The sequence below is a fragment of the Saimiri boliviensis genome, chromosome 9 (genome assembly GCF_048565385.1).
Source record: "Saimiri boliviensis isolate mSaiBol1 chromosome 9, mSaiBol1.pri, whole genome shotgun sequence".
Classification (NCBI taxonomy): Eukaryota; Metazoa; Chordata; class Mammalia; order Primates; family Cebidae; genus Saimiri; species Saimiri boliviensis.
Window position 1 is genome coordinate 73,159,723 of NC_133457.1, and position 19,412 is coordinate 73,179,134.

At 49.9% G+C, this 19,412-nt stretch overlaps 1 protein-coding gene across 4 annotated transcripts in view; it reads right to left on the bottom strand.

The window, feature by feature from the left end:
* Positions 1 to 19,412, bottom strand: part of SYNDIG1 (synapse differentiation inducing 1) — a 193,189-nt gene that overhangs the window by 154,878 nt on the left and 18,899 nt on the right. The window lies entirely within an intron of this gene.

Below are 19,412 nucleotides of genomic sequence, written 5' to 3' on the forward strand. Positions count from 1 at the left end.
GGCTCCTCTGAGGGTCACTGCTATACCCACTGGGGGTGCTTCCCTGCAGGAAGGCAGCTTCCCTGCCTAGGGTGCCTGATGTGGAATAGCGTACCTCCTGGCCATCCCACCAGCCCCTCTTGGAGATGAGCTCCCTGGGAGGGATGCATGGAGTCTGGGCAAACGGTGCCCGTTAGCATGTCCCGGACAGGAGGAAACAGATGGCCAGTGGAGGCCCCTGCTGCCTGCTTCTCTTCTGGTTGAATGGAAGAGGAGCCTTGGCCTAGCTCAGATGCCTTGCTCACACCTGCTGCTGCCCACTTTCTCATCTCTAGCAGGGAAGGCTCCCCCGTGCCCACAGGCCTTCAGCAGCCAAAGGAGGAAGCTGCCACCCTTCTGCTGAGCAGCTGCAGGCAAGAGCCTCTTCTGCAGGCCGCACCCCCAGCTCTGGGCATGCAGCCATCAGTGTGGCAAGGGCTGGGTTCCTGGAGCTGCAGAGAGATGGGCTAGGAACAGGGCTTCCAACAAAGGAGGGGCCTTAAGCTGAGCTCATCACAGCTCCTTCCAGAAAAGCCCTGGCTCTTAGCAGCCAGGGATAAGCTAGTATTGAGTCCCATTTGTTCCTCCTTCAGGAGCCGTGTGGGGATGTAGATGATGAATCAGAAAGGTTCAGGCGTTCCTGGTTCCCCCGCTCTGTGTCTCAGCTCACATCCCTGGGCAAGCCCTGGCGGCATCCTCTGGCCAGCATGCAGCACGCTACTGCAGGCCACAGGCTTCGCCGGCTGGGGATCAGTGCCCAGAAGCAGTCTCAGCCTTGACGGACAGACAGGGAGGATGGACCACCAGGAACTCAGAAGAGGTCCTATTCTACCTTCCCTGCTCACCAGCTGGGAACTGCTAATGATGAACTGTGCCTTAGCTGGCCTCCCTGCATGGCCACGTCCCACTCCACTTCTGGCAATTCCAGTGCTCTCTGGTATCACTTCCCATGCAAGCTGCATGTACCCAAATCCTTGTCTCGGGGGGCTTTTGGGGAGCCCATCTAAGACACCTGGGCCCTCTCGCCAAATCCTTCCTTTATTCTAGAATCCCCTCCTGACCAAATGAGCTCCCAGGCTTCCTTGCCCACTGCCCAGCTTCTCTGCCTGTGTGAGTGACTCGGACCTGCCCCTCACATGCTGCGGGGGCCCCCAGGGCTCAAGTATGGCTGACTTTGGGAACCGACGTGGGACTGCCTGGGACCACACTGACATGGTCTGCCAGGTCCTGGAAGAGCCACTGCCCTGGACACTACAGCATTAGCAGATTTGAAATAAACTGGAGGGAACCCACAGGACCTTTTATTTTAGATGTGGCCCATCCCAGATCAGGCCCACCGGGGCCACACATCCACCCCAGCAGCAGGACCAGGCTGGGGCTTCCAGAGAAGGAGCTTTTTCTGGTGTACCTTAATAGGACTTAAACTTCAGAGTTTGAGATCTTATTGCTTCCGTTTTCAAAGAAAAAATTAACGGTGCCAATACCCCAGAGCACCAGTCACCCTCTGCTCTGGTGGCGCTAGGGGGACGGTGGCCATGCTCCCCCTTTTTGGAGCTTGGGGGAATTTCTCTCTCCTGAACCTGGCGTGGTTTCCTGACAACTCAGATGCGGCATCACAGTCAGGCTTTCCTTTTTTGGGTGTGTGGGTGTGCTGCCGCCTGGCACATGGCATGCTTACATAGAGGGTTCACCTCATCTCATTCCACGTGCCCCTGTCTTATAACTTGCTAAGGATATAAATGCTGGACAGACAGACCTTTACCTGGACCATGGGCGCGCTCCCAGCTGCAGCTGCATTCACCTACCCGGAAACTCCTCCCTGAGGTTATTTGTGAACCAGACCTGGTGGTGCCTAATAAAGGCACTTAGGATAAACTGGGGCCAGTGCTTGAGAGCTGGTGGGAGCTAAGTGGTACTCCTGGGGTCAGCACTGCAGGGTCAGCATTTGCTATGGGCCCTCTTCGATTCCTGCCATCCTGGCACCTATGTCTGGACCAGTTACAAAGAAACCATTTCCCCTTAGCAGTGCTGTTCTCAAACTGCATCTAGCTACCATGAAGCCAGAGAATTTGGCAGAATAGGGAGAATGAGACAACCAAAAATCCCGCGACTCTTTTAATGACATGTCACTATCTTCAAGACTTTCTGAAACTTTGCTTCAAGTGCTGCAAGGGGAAAGTCTAGCATCTTACTTTCTACATTTGGATTTCTGATCTTCTAAAATAAGTCCTAGCCCCAGCATGTCTGATGTCCAGGACTGGGTCTCCTAAGGAGAGCACTGAGAGGCATCCAGACAGCAGAAACACCTGACCCAGGCGAGTAAATACAGAAACAATAGGTATGGGCAGAGCTCACCTAAGATTGCCTAAGAATGAAGGCCCAGTCTGCTCCGTAATTTCAGTTGTATTAAAACGGTTGCAGTGCCATTTACAAACCTCCAGAAGTGAACAATCATGTGGACTCCTAAAATCCACCCCAACGTAGCTGCTAGGTTGAGTAAGGGGGACAGATCTGGGGTTTAGATATGGAGGAGCCACTCTGACTCCCCCTCTTCCCTGCTGAGGGGCTCTTAAATGTCAGTGAGCCCAGAGGATGGCCACCTCTCCCTACCAGGCCCGACCTCGGACACACATGACCCCTGGGCAGCTTCCGTCTCCTTGAGATAATTTCTCCAGGGCTCCCCTGGCTGTGCCCTTGCCTGGTTTTCCTGCTCCCCCACCAGGTCTTCCCACTGGCTCTTTGCCAGGTCCTCTGTCCAGCCTTTTCCAGCTCATCTCCTTGTAGCCCGTAGTGCCAACTACCCACCCTATGCCAATGACCACTCCAGCAAGCTCGGCACCCACAGACCCTCTGCTGGCCCCTCACCCACCACGTCTGTGAACAGCCCGGCCGCTGCCCACCTGGCCTTGCCCCACACCCGGGATCTATTCACCACTACCTCCTCCATGAAAACCAAAGCATCAACAAGTCCTCCTTCTCCCTCGCCACCCTAGACCTAGCTGCCAGCCTCTCACCCAGGCCACTTCAACCATCTCCTGGTTCTTCCCCACATCCTTACAGGGCTAGTGAGGCTGTCACAGGGTCTCTCAGAAGGGAAATTGGTCCTGTGACAGCCCTGCAGGAATTCTTCAGTGACACAGCTCCAGGGGTACAGACCCGAGGCCTTAGCGTAGCTCACAATGGCCAGCATATTCCAACCCTATCTAGTCCTCCGCCTCAGCTCTGATGTCCCTGAACTCTATGTGCCCGTGCCACTGGCCTTCTTTGAAGTAAAAGCTGGTCTTCATGACCTATGGATTTTAGAGTTTGGATCCAGATTCATTCTGAAGAAAACTGAGAACTAAGAACATCTGTGCTCCACCACAGGGACGACACAGCCCCAGGTCTCAGCCCCAGGCAGCCTCTGAGTCACAATGGAGACCTACAGCCAGGGTGAGGGTGGCATCCAGAGCGCCGAGGGAGCGCAGTCAGGCTTGGGTTTCCTTCCTTGTGTCTCTGTCCCGCTTTCACTGTCTTCTAGCCAGGGGCTCCTTTAAGCCTTTTTGCTAGGAATGGGGTCTCTTTATTATGTGGGTCTTCGTTGTTCCTGGGCTACCTATGCCACAGTCTACACTGCAGTGAAACAAGTCATCAGGGAGCCACACCAAGGAACGTCCACAGAGCATAAAACTGCTCTCTCTGGATCCCACGGATCTGCTTTGTAAGCAGCAATCCTCATGAAACGTCCTCAATCTAGTCACTCAACAAGTCAGGCCTGAGCACCCACCCTGCAGTAGGTGTGCTCTCAGTGCTGGTGGGGGGCGTCAGAGAAGCAGCCGGAGGAAGACTGTGTGCTTGCGAAGCTCACACTTGACCTGAGCACGACAGGCAGATCAGGAGCTCAGTAAGTGAGTTCTGCAGATAAGAGCCGTGGAAAGCTAGCACAGGGTCAGGGGACTGCAGTGCTGGGGGGCTGGGGAGGCATTCCCAGTGGGGCTTTTTGGGGGATGACGCTCATTGCTTCTATGAGAACTCTGCATCCCTTATCAGAGGAAAAGCAGATGAGCTTCTCCTGAGCCCCTGATCTATTTTTACCGCGTGGACACTATGAGTCATGCTGCTGATTGCGTCTCCCTCTGAGCACTGCTGCTGAGCGTACAGCCAGCTCTAGACACCAAAATCTACGTGGGGTACTCACCTCCCTCTTGGTGTAATCTCACTTTGCCCAGTCTTTTCCCTCCACCTTGTTAGGACCACCTGTGCCTTTAGTTAGCTGATTAGCCAATCTTGTTATATTGCCACCTGTCTGCCCTGCCCTGCGTGATAAGTACCGCGCAGAAGCAACGCATTCCCAGCTATATTTCCAGGCATCGCAAGCCGCCTTCTGGCAGGGGACACCTGCCTTCCCCCACAGTCCTCAGGAAGGAGCAACAGAGAAGAAAGAATGGGGGCTCGGTCTGCTTCCCAAACCCAGCTGAAGACCACAAAGCTTCTGAGAGGCTGACCATGAATCTGCCCACTCATGCATCCCAGATAAAGGGCCCTCAAAACTTAGAAGTGCGATGGGCTTCATGCTATGGCATCTTGAATGATCACTGAACATAATTGCATTGAAGTTCATATCCACTCAACTTACCAGGGTTTAAAGCAGAATTAACATAAACGCGAAGACAAACCCCCCTTGTCAGTGCTCTGTGCTTTCCAGACACGTCAGCAGGCGCTGTATGAATCAGTGCCGGCACTATTCTCTTCTTCAGTGACCTCTGCTTTTTATTTCCTGTAACAGAGAGGACAGCCCCAAGGCCTTTGCACCATCCTAACCAGAAGCCAAATGGCAATGTGCCTTGGAGGATGTGCGTTTGATCTAGAAAAGCAAATTAGTATGTTCTTAACAAAGATTTGAATGGAACATCCATGGAATGACACTGACTTAAAAGTCACTGAAATAGCTGCCAGCATCAAATCAATGACCGTTTCAAAGTCATTCTTTCCCAGCACTCTGCAGGGAAGATTCACTGGTGAGGATTCTGAGAGATTCTGTCTCCCTGACATTTGTTCCTGTCTGTGCCTTGGGTATGATTCATCCTGGAGAGGCCAGGACGAGGTTCTGTGAATCAGAGCAGCATCAATGCACAGGCAGAGACTCTTCCCAAGAGACACTGCCTGCCACGCAACACACAAAGCCCTGCTCACCACTTGTACTGGGCGGGATTTACTTAGTGATGGGAAGAAAGATGACGCAGAACAGGCCTGCCACTTCCACAAGGCTCTGACTACTGCATCCAGGAGGATGCCCAAGACCTTCCAGAAGCTTGCCCTGCAACAAGGATCTGAGTGTACACAGTTCATCTGGGAGGCGGTTCCAGAAAGCACTGGGTAGAGGCAAGAAAGGTGGATAACAGAAAGAAGGCAAGAGGTGTGGGCGGTTAAACCAGCTGCTGCTGCCAGCCGAGGGGGCTCAGCCTTGGGGGGACATCTGGGGACTGTGGAGGACCTGCACTCAGAGCTACCGGGATGCGGGCATCTACCCAGCAACTTCCCGCCTGCCACTGGTCCAGGGCTGCTCGTGGGCCATTCGTTCTTGGCCCTCAGCTTGCCCTGGCCTGGGCGGAGCAGTCTCCCCTTGCTGGAAAAGAATCCCCAGGAAGAAAGCCACAGGTGTCAGCCAGAAGCAGCTGGGGGCCTACAGAGGTGAGTGCCCAGTGGGTACACCTGGGACACTAGCCTTACTCACTCTAGTGCATAAAACGCGCCTGGATGAGACACTACAAGTGGATGCTTCTTTAACTCTGTAAGGCAGAGGCTACTGCATGGCAGATAAATAATATCAGAAGCAGCACAGGGACCAGGCATCTCACCATCAAATACGTCACAACCCCCCTGTGACCTGGACATTATATTACTACCACCATCTCCAGAAGAGGGAACTGAGGTACAGTGAGGCAAAGTACGTCGCTGACGGTCACACAGCTAAGTGGCAAGGCTGGAATCTGAACACAACCCGTGTGGCCTTGGCACCTCTGTCCCCAGTCCCTGCTCCAGAAGGCTTCCCATCAGAAACGTTGCCACATGAATGGATGGACACAGCACAGCTTAGGGCCTGAAGGGTGATCAATGGTATCCATGAACCGAATTCGCAGATTTGATCGATGGACTCCACTCCTGCTGCTCAGAGCACCTCACGCGTGTGCTCTTCGCTGTCACCTGCGGCTACTGCGCTGTATATGCCGCAGGGGATATGGAAGCCACAGGCTCGGCATTTAGGTCCCAGCAGAATCGCCATTTTCTTTTCTTTTCTTTTCTTTTTTTTTTTTTTTAGAAAGAAAAAAAGAATAACAAGAAAAAGAATAAAGAAGAGGAAGAAAGAGGAAGAGGGAGGGAGAATGGGGGTATTGCTTTATTGCCCGGGCTAGAATGCAGTCTAAATATGGGTATGCCTATAATTGTCCTTAATAATGGAGACATGAAAGAAAATGAAAGAAGAGAATAACAAACAAGGAGCCAACCAACATTTCGTTTAATGATGTGGTACTGATAAGAGTATATATTTTGTGTATTTAAAGTGGAGAGTTCTATAAATGTTAATTACGTTTACTTGCTCCAGATCTGAGTTCAAGTCCTGGATATCGTTGTTAATTTTCTGTCTCATTGATCTGTCTAATATTAATGTTGAAGTCTCCCACTATTATTGTGTGGGAGTCTAAGTCTGTTTATAAGTCTTGTATGTCTGGGTATTCCTGGATTGGGTACGTATATATTTAGGATCTTTAGCTCTTCTTGTTGTTGCATTGATCCTTTTATCATTATATAATGTCCTTCTTTGCTTCTTTTGATCTTTGTTGCTTTAACGACTATTTTATCAGAGGCAAGAATTGTAACTTCTGCTTTTTATTTATTTATTTTAGCTCTCTGTTTGGTTGGTAAATCTTTCTCCATCCCTTGTTTTGAGTCTTTGTGTATCCTTGAATGTGAGATGGGTCTGGATGCAGCATACTGATGGCTTTTAGTTTTTTATCCAAGTTGCCTGTCTTTGGATTGGGGGATTTAGTCAATTTAAATTTAGAATTAATAATGATATATGTGAGTTTAATACTGCCATTTAATATTAGCTGGCTATTTTGCCCATTAGTTGATGTAAATTCTTCATTATATTGATGGGAATCGCCATTTTCAAGAGTTTTAGTATACACAGAAGTACAACGTGCAAAGCACACACTACATATATAAATTACAAAATAAACTTTGCAATATACAAAAATAGATGGAATATGTAAATATGCTGTCCACATAGGTAGCTAGATGATATCTACATAGGTAGATAAGTAGATAGGTAGATTTCTTTTCCTAAAAGCTTCAAATTATTTTAGTATGCTTGCCAGTTTGAGGAAATCTCTTTTCCTAACTTCATTTCCTGTGTTTTAGTGTTTATATGGTAGAGTTGGTCAGCCATCCCACTTCTGTTTTCAATTTTTCTTCACTAATTAGAAAACTTTCCCTCAGGGCTCCCCCAGAGTCGTGCACACACCTTGTCAGCCTAAGATTATAAATGCAATTTATTTTGCTTTACGGGAAAGGAATCTTCCACAGCACATGCTTCCAAATATAACTTCTACACTCTGTAGGGTCCTCCTTGGTCAGGCAGGGCATATTCAGATGGACATGGCTGACAGGACCATCATTTTAAAAGCTTTAACTAAGCACACTGTGGAGCCAGACATGAGGTCAAGTCGAAAGAAGGATGCCATGGTGTCGGCACGCAGCACGCTTGGGTTTTATGATCTGTAACGAGCATGGCACACGTCACTCGAATTAAGACAGAGGAGAAAGAAAGCAAGGCGGGGGGGAGGGAGTGGGGGAGGAAGGGAGGGAAAAGAAAGAATCTGTTTTGTTTTGTTTTGTTTTTTTTCCAACTAGAAACAGCCAACTCTCTAAGTTGATACTGAAATGCCCGAACAGCTCAATGTTTTGTGGAAACTTAATGGAAAAAGGATGAAAACAGCGCTTGATAGAAAGATACTCCAATCTTTCTTTGGCAGCATAGAAGGTATTTCTATATTTTCTGCCATTTTCTATTAATGACATCTGTAACTTATATGTATTCACTTTTAAAGTAACATAGGAGTCACATTTGCCACCGCTTAAAATGTCATTTGAGAGACATACACGCATATATCAAACATCACCATCTCTGAGAGGACCGGGGTATTGCTAGCACATTCTGATGCTTTTGTTCACACAGATGCACAGAAACTGAGGCTGAGTCTTTGGCAGCAAACCCACAGGCTGGCTGGCCGTGGCCTTTTTTGGGGTTCCCTCTCCTGATGTCCACCTTTTGGCCATGACTTCTCACTAATCCGGGAAGATGAGTGGGCACAGAGTGATGATGTGATATTGGCACTTCTCAGTGCAGCTATTTGCATTAGAATTGTGAACATTACTGGCATGATTTACAGGGCATCTATTATTCCCACTCCCTTGGCTGATAATCAGGAATCAGCTTTACCTATGTTGATATCAACTACGCATGAAGATGTTCACCGTGTTATATGGGATTTTTACACGGTGGGAGAGTGGTTGAGTGGTTGCTCCTTGCCTTATCAAGAATGCTTTTGCTTTCTTGCTTTCTCTCCCACCAGTGAGCAGCCTCTGCGTGGGCACGGCCTGGAAAACCACTGTTTGCACAGTTAGGTTCTTGGAAAAGCCAGTGCATCTGGACAGGCACCGACTCAGCCCGTACACGTCACTTCTAGTCCACGTTAGTTGCTATAAGCATTTATGCTACCCCAGGTTGGCACACATTGGTAGTTCTCCCATGTCACGGGTAAACACCCTTGTTGTCATTTACGGACGCATGCAATGTAGGCTTGCCTGGGTAGCAGAGGAGGGTGGTGGTGAATATGAGCTAATTATCCTTCAACACTGCCAGAAATAACTGTGCCCCTGGGCCTGAGGATAAGAACAGAAAACCACATGTCCTGTTCCCCTTCTGACCACCGATGGCTGAACAAGATCAGGAAAGACTCCCATCTCTCCTTAAACAGGTGACACTAGGCTGGGCACAGTGACTCATGCCTGTAATGCCAGCACTTTGGGAGGCTGAGGTGGGCGGATTACTTGAGGTCATGAGTTTGAGACCAGGCTGGCCAACATGGTGAAACCCATCTCTACTAAAATTACAAAAGTTAGCTGGGTACAATGGCGCACACCTGTAAGCCAAGCTACTCATGAGGCTGAGGCAGGAGAACTGCTTGAACCCGGGAGGCGGAGGTTGTAGTAAGCCGAGATCATGCCACTATACTCCAGTCTGGGCAAAAGAGCAAGACTCCATCTTAACACAAACAAACAAACAAAAGCAGGTCACACTACTGCCTACCGAGAGTCTACTGACTAGTGCAGCCATTGGGGAAAACAGTTCCTCAAAAAACAGAAACTCGAAGTACCCTCTGACCTGGCAACCCTGCTTCTGGTTGTACTTCCGGACGCCTGCACGCCTGTTCCCTGCAGCGTTCATCACAACATCCAAGGCATGGAGGCAGCCTAAGGGCCCGCTGACAGATAAATGAAGAAACAAAAGGTGCTGTACACACCACGGAAATGGAACACTGGTCAACCGTACCAAAGAGGGAAATCCTGACCTCTGTGACATGGACAGGACTGAAGGACATTAACGCTAAGGTGAACACGGCCGACACACAAGGACACATTTACGTATATGATATGAGGAATCTAACACAGTCCAAGTCACAGCAGCACAGAGTGGAATAGTGGCTGGCAGGGGCAGGGAGTGGGAGATGGGAATGGGAGGTGTTGGTCAAGATGGACACAGTTTTGGTTACACAAAATGAAAAGATCTTCGAGCTACTGTGCAGCTCAGCACCTATGGCTAACGGAGAAATTTAAAGCACAAAATTTTAAGTACTATATAATATATACTTAACATTTTGCTAAGCGGGTAAACCTTATGTTAAGTGTTCTTATCACAATAATACTACTACTAATAAAGGAAGAGGATGGGAGGAAGCTTCTGGAAGTGATGAATAGGTTTATGGCACAGAGTATGTTGATGGCTTCGGGGGTGTACACTGAGGTCCAAACCCCTCAAGTTGCATACATTAAACATGCCTAGCTTTTCGTGTGTCAGTCAAACTTCAATAAAGTAGGCTGCTTCGTTTTTGTTTAAAGAGTCTGCTGATTGGACACCTCGTCAGGGTCTGGGCTGTGAGATCAGCATGTGGGAAACCACCCTGGAATGAGGGCTGTTATATTCTGGTGTTTGTTTAAATAACCTGCCAGTGCCTTTGGCTGTTGGCCGAGTCTGCTCTGTATAAGAGCCTGTGTGGAGACTCCAGGGTCGGATCATGGGTCTGGACAGTCCAGGTTGAAAAGCTGTTTACTGTCAGCACTTGGCCATTGTTTTGCATCTGGTTCAGGCAGAAGTGAACCCACAGATCACATCCAAAACCAGAGTACTGCATGATCTTCAAATACGCTCTGAGGACGTGAGCTAAACTGCTCTTCAGCTGACATTCTTCCAACTCCCACTTTTTCTTTTTAACAGCAGTGGGCCCCAGGGTTGCCCAGAAGGCCCTGTATCCCTTTCACTTTGGGCAGAGATACCAGGTTCCTGGAGAAATGCTGTTCTTATCTCCTGTCTGTGTGGCATGGGCAGTACAGTGCACATAGAAGACTAAGGCCAATCCCTTCTAAGACCCCAACTGTCCTGAAATCCAAGAAGCCAATTTGCGATTTAAAAGAAAACAAATACTGAATTAAGAGAAGCTGAGGCCGGGCACGGTGGCTCACACCTGTAACCCCAGCACTTTGGGAGGCCGAGGTGGGTGGATCACTTGATGCCAGGAGTTCAAGACCAGCTTGACCAACATGGTGAAAACCCATCTCTACTAAAAATACAAAAATTAGCCAGGCTTGGTGGTATGCACCTGCAGTCCCAGCTACTCAGGTGGCTGAGGCACAAGAATTGCTTCAACTAGGAGGTGAAGGTTGTAATGAACTGAGATTGCACCGATGCACACTCAACCTGGGCAACACAGACACTCTGTCTCAAAAAAAAAAAAAAAAAAAGAGAGAGAGAGAGAGAGAAGCAGAAGAAACTTACTTGATTCACAGGCCCTGGACATCAGTCATCTCATTCCAAATATATAAGAACAGAAGGATAAAATTCTGATAAAATTATGTCTCCCAAGAAAATTTGAGCTAGCAAGGAAATAGTAAATTATGCAAATGATATTAGTGCTACTATCAAGACACAAAACTCTTTAATAAGCCTCCTAAGGCTGGACCTAGAAACTCAAAGGTACCAGGAGGGTTTTTGGGCGTAAGGGGTAGAAATTGAGAATCAGAAACAGATAAAAATTACATCAATAAAGGAAAAATAAGGGTAAAAAAAAATCTTAAATAATATATTTAAGATGCTTCCAAATATAAATTATTATTTATATTTGGAACATGCTTAGTTAAGGCTCAGCTTTTAAAATGATGGTCCTGTCAGCCATGTCCATCTGAACATCAGTGCCCTGCCTGACCAAGAAGGACCCTACAGAGTGTGGAATTTACATTTGGAGGCATTATTATATATTATTATTAATAAATAATCGTATCAACTTAAATGCCCATCGATGACAGACTGGACAGGGAAAATGTGGCACATATACACCATAGAATATTATGCAGCCATCAAAAACCATGAGTTCGTGTCCTTTGTAGTGACATAGATGAACCTGGAAACCATCATTCTCAGCAAACTGACACAAGAGCAGAAAATCAAACACCACATGTTCTCACTCATAGGCGGGTGTTGAACAATGAGAACGCATGGACACAGGGAGGGGAGCATCACACACTGGGGTCTGTTGGGGAGAAATAGGGGAGAGACGGCGGCGGGTGGGGAGTTGGGGAGAGAGAGCATGGGGAGAAATGCCAGATACAGGTGAAGGGGAGGAAGGCAGCAAATCACACTGCCACGTGTGTGCCTATGCAATAATCTTGCATGTTCTTCACATGTACCCCAAAACCTAAAATGCAATTAAAAAAAGGGGAAAAAAGTATGAAAGTGAAGGCAAACAGATCTTTTTTCCTCCCCCAACTCTGGGGATATCTGGCTTTAGTGTTAGGATAAGGTGCTATGCAGTAAAAGAATAATAATAGCTTTACTATTACTGGGAAAAGTAAAGCTATTTGGGAAAGGAAATCAATATTTACTACACTGTGCTGTGTATTTTCATACACATTATCCCAAGTGATCATCTCACCAAGCTAAGTAGAAGTTAATTTTGATGCCCATTTTATAGATGAGGAAACAAATGTTCACGGAAAAAACAAACAAACAAACAAACAAACCAGTATCTTGCCCTGGGTTACAAACCTGGTCAGTAAGAGTTACACCCAAGTGTGCCCAACACCAAAACCCACATTTACGCCACTATATAAACCCATGCTTTTAGAATCGAAAAGAATAAAATAGTAAAGAATGAAATTTAACAAAAGAAATGAAACATTTGTATGCTGAGAGCTACGAGGCATCTCACTGGAAAAAAATCACAGAAGACCTAAATGTATAGAGAGATATCCATGTTCATGAACTGGAAACTGAGTATCATTAGACGGCAACACTTCTCAAACTGAGCCACAGAGTCAGTGCGGTCCCATCAGCGTCACAGCTGGCGGAACGGACAAGTGTAGCCACACGTTAACATCCACGGGGAACAACTGTATCCTCACATTAACATCCACAGCAGATTGGACAAGTGTATCCTCACGTTAACATCCACAGCAGAATGGACAAGTGTATCCACACGTTAACATCCACGGAACAACTGTATCCTCATGTTAACATCCACAGCAGATTGGACAAGTGTATCCTCACGTTAACATCCACGGGGAAACGCGAGGGACAGGGTCCCTCTCTTGCTGCTCCTGACACATGCAGTCAACCCGTGTTTAAAAACAGAAGTAATAACTACCTCCATTTCCCAGGCAGCGCTCTTTGCCCAGCATTTGGCCAGGGAGTTGGCCCACCTCCCCATGTGATCGCATGTGAATCCCCGTCAACTTTAGAACTCAATTACTCTTGTTTTTCACATGAAGAAAGTGAAGTCCTAGTCCTAGGATTTCATCCTCATTGACAGAGAATCCGTCAGCTCGGGGAACTGGATGAGCGGGCTGGGACCATAACTGGGGTGATGACTGAGTGATAAACTGGGGTGGGGGGTGGCAATAAAGTCTGAGTGTTATGTGCAGTGACTGGGGAGGTGACCCTCTAAAAGTGGCTGAGTGGCTGGCCTCCAGCAAGCCAGGGACAGACCATAGGGCAGGTCGGAAGTGAGCTGAGGGCCCGGGTGGAGGGTAGTCCTGTCTCCAGAAACAGCTGACAGGGAATCCACTCTCCCTCATGATGTCCCCAAGAATGTCATAAAAGTGAGTCACAAAGTTTAAGTGGCAAATCCCACGCTACTAGAGGAGTATGGCCGTAGTACCATGTCGTATCCTTGTCTTAGTTTAAATTTAGTGTTAAGCATAATAGACACAGCTGTCAATGACCATGACTAACATAGATGCACTATTGACTGTTCTTAAACCAGGTTCTACCTTTTTAACTGGTCAGGGCACCCTTATAGAACGAATGAGATCCCAGGACCTAAGCTTAGGCAGTGGGAGTTGCTCCCAACAGAGGGTCCTATATTGATGCAGAAGCTGAGAGGGCTGAGGAGGCCCTGAACCCTGCCAGGGCATCAGGGGCATTTCTGGGCCTCCCCCAGAGTGGGAGAGGATCACCAGGTCCTCTCTCAGGACATCGAGAAGCTGGGAGGTGTCTTCCACATGTGAGGTCCCTGAAGCCAGCACAGCAGAGGTTCCTCTGGGCAGCCAGGCCAGCCTTCTGCAGGGCAAAGGGGCAGGGTGAGCAGACTGGGTCATCAGGGCCCCGGTACCTGCTGCCACCAGTCCTACCCACCCTCCCTGGCCACCTGCACCCCTTCCAGGGGGGCCTGTTCCCTGTATCCTGTTCCTCCCTCTCTCTCAGGATGCAACTTCACAGACACTTGGCGTCATCAGCACCAGGCACCCTGTCCCTTCACCCACCGCTGCCTACGCCACTCTCTGTGACTTCAAAGCCCACCCAATGCACTAGCTTCTCGATCTCCTCACCCGCCCCCCACTTCTATGATCTCCCCTGCTCCCTCTCCTGAGTAGTCTACACCACAGTCACCCTCGGACCCTCCAGCTCCTCCAGCTGTGTGGTTCTGAGGCTGCTCTTTTCCGCTTCCCTCCCTGCTCACGCCTGCGGCAGCTTCCCTGACACTAAGCCCTCAGTGCTCGGTTCCTCACTGGCTTCCCCCACACTCCGAGTCCCACACACGCTGCCCTGCCATCCCGCCCACCCTGAACTCACAGAGATCTGGCCCTCTTCCCTGCCCTCCTTGTACTTTGCTGGTGAAGCCTCTGCTGCGTTCAAACCCAGTCCTCCCCCCAACTCCTCCCTCCCAACACCCAGTGAGCGGGGGTGTGGCCGGGGTGCACCCAGCTGAGCTGCCACTGCCAGGAATCTCAAGGGTCAGTGTCTGCGGCTCTGTCCCCAGCTCTCAAGGCTGGGCCTCCTCCTCCAGGCCTCCACATGTTGGGATAACTCCAAGACCCTCTTTTACCTTTTCTTCCTTTTCTCTCTACCTAGTGAGCTCAGCCAGCCTGGGGGTCCAGCGCTCTCCCAATGCTAGTGGTGCCCCCAGCAGCCAGCCACACTTCCCCTCTGAGCTGAGGCTGCCCAGTGGTCCCCTGAGGTTGGGGGTAAAGCTTCTCACACTACAGTGTCAAGACAGAGCTCTGCTCTTCCTCCACCACCCTCCACTGCTCACCAACCACTGAGCATTCAAGAACCTTCTAGGTGCTAGATTTCAGGTCTGGCTGACGGGGCACTGATAAAACCAGACAAACACCCGCCTCGTGGGAGCCTGCAGCCCAAAACCCTCAAGTATATTTAATACTGGGGAAGATGCAGTTCAAACAAATCTACTTAAAGCAGGAAGCAAACTTCACCATAGTGTGTGTGCACGCATGTGTGCGTGTTCATGTGTGCACGTGGATGTGTGTGTGCACATGCATAGCGTTGTGCCTGTACACGTGTGTGGCTCAAGCATGTGCATGTGCATGCCTGTGCGTGGACGTGTGTGCAGGCATGCATTTGTGATCGTGAACATGTGTGCAGGCAGGCATGTGTGCTCATGCACATGTGTGTGTGCATGCCTGTGCATGGACGTGTGTGTGCAGGCATGCATGTGTGCTCATGCACATGTGTGTGTACACACGAGGGCCAGTTCAGCTTCATGCCAAAAAAGGAAACCCACAACTAGGAAAGTGATTTAGCTTTTAACAAGGTTTAGATTATAATTTTAAGTATGTGCTAATTGTTGGAGTGAAAAATGATCAAGTGTCATTTAGGTTTGCTTGTGTAATTTTTCCAACAAAATTGACTTTGACAGAAACAGGAAAGAGAATGACTTGCACAGAAATATTCAAAGGCTTCCCTAAATTTTCTGAGGGCATCTCAATACTCTGATGGCCTTGAATTTCCGTATCCCTTTCCTGCCTGAAATCTCTTGCAGATTTCCTCTTCTCCGGTCATTAGTGAAGTGAGCACAGCAGGATTATCCCCACCAATGCTTCAGTCTCATATAAAGCCATGCCCAGCCTCCTGTGCATCAGCACCTTGAATTCCTGCCACTTTGCAAAATGTGTCAGCTCTTTGCTTAGAGGATTTGGCTTTCAGGTGGAAGGGCAGAGTGAGACTTTGGCCAGATGCAGGGAGAGGCAAGGTAAAGGAGAAGGAAGATGGAGGAGGGGGCTGGGTGAGCAGGCGGTGAGCTGGGTGCTGGGCCCCTCTCCTGGGCCACCCTGTGGCCATGGAGGCACCTCACACTTCAACAACGTGGGCCGGGGTGGGGGGTGGGGTTGGGGAACTGCAGTGAAGATCTAAGCATCCAACCTGAAGCTGCCCTTACTCTCCCCCCAGCTCAGGGCGAGGCGGTGGATTACGCAAACCTGGCTCAAGCCAGCCTCCGAAGAAAACAGAAGGCAGTGCTGTCCTTTAGCCTGCAGGGGAGCCACTGTGAGGTTTTGTTTTTCCTTTGAAACTTGGAGGTTTACCAAAGTCTCTCCCAAGATACATGACAATGCACATGTCCCCTGCGGTGGCCAGCAACTGATCTCAACCAGAGAGCAGAGGCAGCGGGACCAAGCCCACCCTCCCCCTCTCCTAGCCACCCCTTAGCACCTCTCCCTGCAGGCCAGGCTTGGGGGCTGCCTTCCGTGTTCACTGCAGCTACTTAGCGGAGCATCTACCCTGACAAGAAATCAAAAGCCCACCAGAATCAGCGAAAAGGGGTGGGCACATTCCGAGGGGCTGTGGATGGAGAAGGCTCTTCTCAGTGTCCCCGAGGTGTCTGGAGGTTCACTGTGGACACGGATGTGACGGGATGCGAGGATCTGCTCACACGGAGCTGGCGGGAGCCTCTGGCCGGGACACCTGTTAGTGGGGGCCTCTCAGCAGACGGGCACATGCTTGCTTCACAAAACACACACCCCCAGGGAAGTCTCTGCTTCAGTCCTATTTTTACTCCTTCCACCTGTCTTCAGCATTTTTTGTTCTTCTTGTATTTTGTACGGTTTTTGTTTTGTTTTTGCTTTTGTTTCCAAAGAGTACTTACACTGAAGGAAACCATCAGCTTCCGGATGGAAGGTCCCCGTTCTCCACTTTATTTTCTCCCCAGAAAGTGCATGACACAAAACTTGATGTGCCCAGGAGCCCATAGACTTGTGACTCAGTGAAATGTCTTGAAACATAACCACACTTCTAGTTTCCTCCAAATACTCCAAAGTGCCGTCAAGCTGGCGTCCTTCGCTGACTTTAGGGCTGAATTTTCCAATCTGCCATTCGACGGTAAGGTCAGTGTCAGTGTCGGGTCTGCACCTGGAAGCCACCAAGGGATGTATATGTCACATCCCTTGGCATAAGGAATGTGAAGGACCCTGTGCTGGCTCTGCTATGGGGCTGGCGACAAGGCCACTCCCTCCTGTAGCAGGCATGCTGCTAACCCTGTGTACGGCTGTGCCCTGGGCCAGGCCCTGCGCTGTCGGAATCAGGAGCTAATAACATCAAGGCAATAGCATCTGAGGCTCGCCACACTTTCATCTGCGGCACCTGTCAACCTGCGGGAAGTGCACTGGCGTTGCGCGGGCACAGCTGGCCCTGCAAAAAGACTCAGCATCCTGTCCTCTCCTGGCTCCTCTCCCAGCCTGTAGAGACCTCTGTTCTCCAGGGGCAACCCTTACTTTACTTTATTAAGTATTCCACAAGTCACCACCTGCACCTTCGAAGAATTCCCAAAATGGATTGCGGCTGACCTCACACTCATTGGAGCCAGCCCGTTAGCATCTTCAGCACCTAGCCAGTGGGGCTTGCTACCGATACATTATTTTCTGTATGTTTTACTATCAATCCCTTAGGGGTCATTGCACGCCATGGGGCCTGTCCTCTCCTGGCCCTGGACCTCAATGGCCAGCCCTCACCTGCCACAGAGACCAGATGCAGGAGGAAGTCCAGGGGCCGTGACTCTATGGCACTTCCCTACATGGCTCAGTACTGCTGCTGGGCTCTGAAACCTTGGCCCAGGCCCCCTCCTCTGGGATTCACTTCCTCCCTGGCTCCACCTCCACTCTTCCAGATTGTGGGGTTTGGCTTGTTGACTGGCATCTGCCCGTCCTCCTCTGTGCCGCCCTGGAGCCTGGTGCTTCCAGGTTCCTAGCAGAGCTCCACCTGCCATACGAAGGGCTCCGATGAGCCCATTCCCCGGTGCTAGCCTTGGCTAGGGCTCCACATAAGGAGTCCTGGCCACAGCTGTCATGCCAGCCCCTGCTTCGTGCCAATCCTGCTGAGCTCCACACTTCTCTCATCCCAGGTAATCACCCTGACGACACCATGGAGGGGTAACAGGTGTGTCCTCTTCATTCATAAAGAAACTGGGGCATAGAGAGGTTGAATGATCTCCCAATGGCTAGGGGCGGGCCAGGATCCAAGCTCGGGCACGCCGGCAGCAGAGCCCCGGGCACAGCCTCCTTTATGCCCAGCCCTTTCCACTGCCCGCTCCAGCCCAGCCCACCTTTCCCGTGAGAATTGTTACTTGGTTTCCCCTCCTCTAGGCCTCTCTTCATTTCTAAACTGCCACAAGAAAATCCCATCCTCGTGGGCTCATAGGCAAGTCATAACTGCTATTTTAGGTGAAATAGCTCTCTATAAATAAAAATCAAGAAGCCGCAAAGACGAGCTTTACAAAAAGTACTCTGGGAACTGTGATCTGCGTGTTCCTCATTCAGGCATGGAAACAAACTGATCCCTACACAACAAACCAGACCCCGTAGAGGCACTCCCCTGGGCCTTCTGTCCTGCTCCTGTCACTGCCCAGTGTGTGCAGATGGAACAGGAATGGGTGCAGGGCTCCAAAGGTACCCTGGAGGGTGCCTCTCTGGCCCCTGTCCTGGCTGCACTCCCGTCGACCCTCTTCTGTTATCTGTGAGAGCAGATGTGGTGGATTCAGCTCAGGGGTCACACAAAGATGGCACGTGTCACCCTCACCAGCTGAACCCATGGCTCCGAGACACTGCAGCCACCAGCGGCCAGGCCTGCTTGCTGAAGACACAAAACAGCCCATAGGGCTTCTTAACGCACTCCAGTGGCTGTAGCCAGCACTTCTCTCCCTGACTTGGTGCTCCAGTCTGTCCCTGAACCACACCCTGTCCTCTGGCTGGAGGCCCTTGGCTGTCCAGTGACAACTCCCTCTTCCCTCCTTGCAGCAGTGACATTCACAGAGGTGGGAGGTTACTGTCAGGGGATGAGTCTGTGTGAGCATTTCTGTGTCCCTGTGTGTGTGGTGAATGTATATCTGTTTAAGCATACATGTGTGCCTTCATAAACGTATCTGTGTGTGGTCATGTGACTACAGTGTGTGCCCGTGTCTGTCCCTGTCCCTGTGAGCATGTGTATGCATGCATGTGTGTGCATGTATCTGTGGCTGTGTGTCCATGTATGTGTGTGCATGTATCTGTGTCCATGTGTCTGTGTGTGTGCATGTATCTCTGTGTGTCCATGTCTGTGGGTGCATGCATGCATGTGTGTGTGTGCATGTATGTGTCTGTGTCCATGTGTCCGTGTGTGCCTGCATGTGTCTGTGCTTGTCCCTGTGAGCATGTGTGCATACATCTGTGTCCGTGTGTCCATGTGTCTGTGTGTGCATGTGTCTGTGTCCATGTGAGTGTATGTGTGCATGTATGTATCTCTGTGTCTGAGTATAGTGTGTGCATGTATCTGTGTGCCCCCATGAGTGTGTGTGTGTGCATGCATACAGATGGGA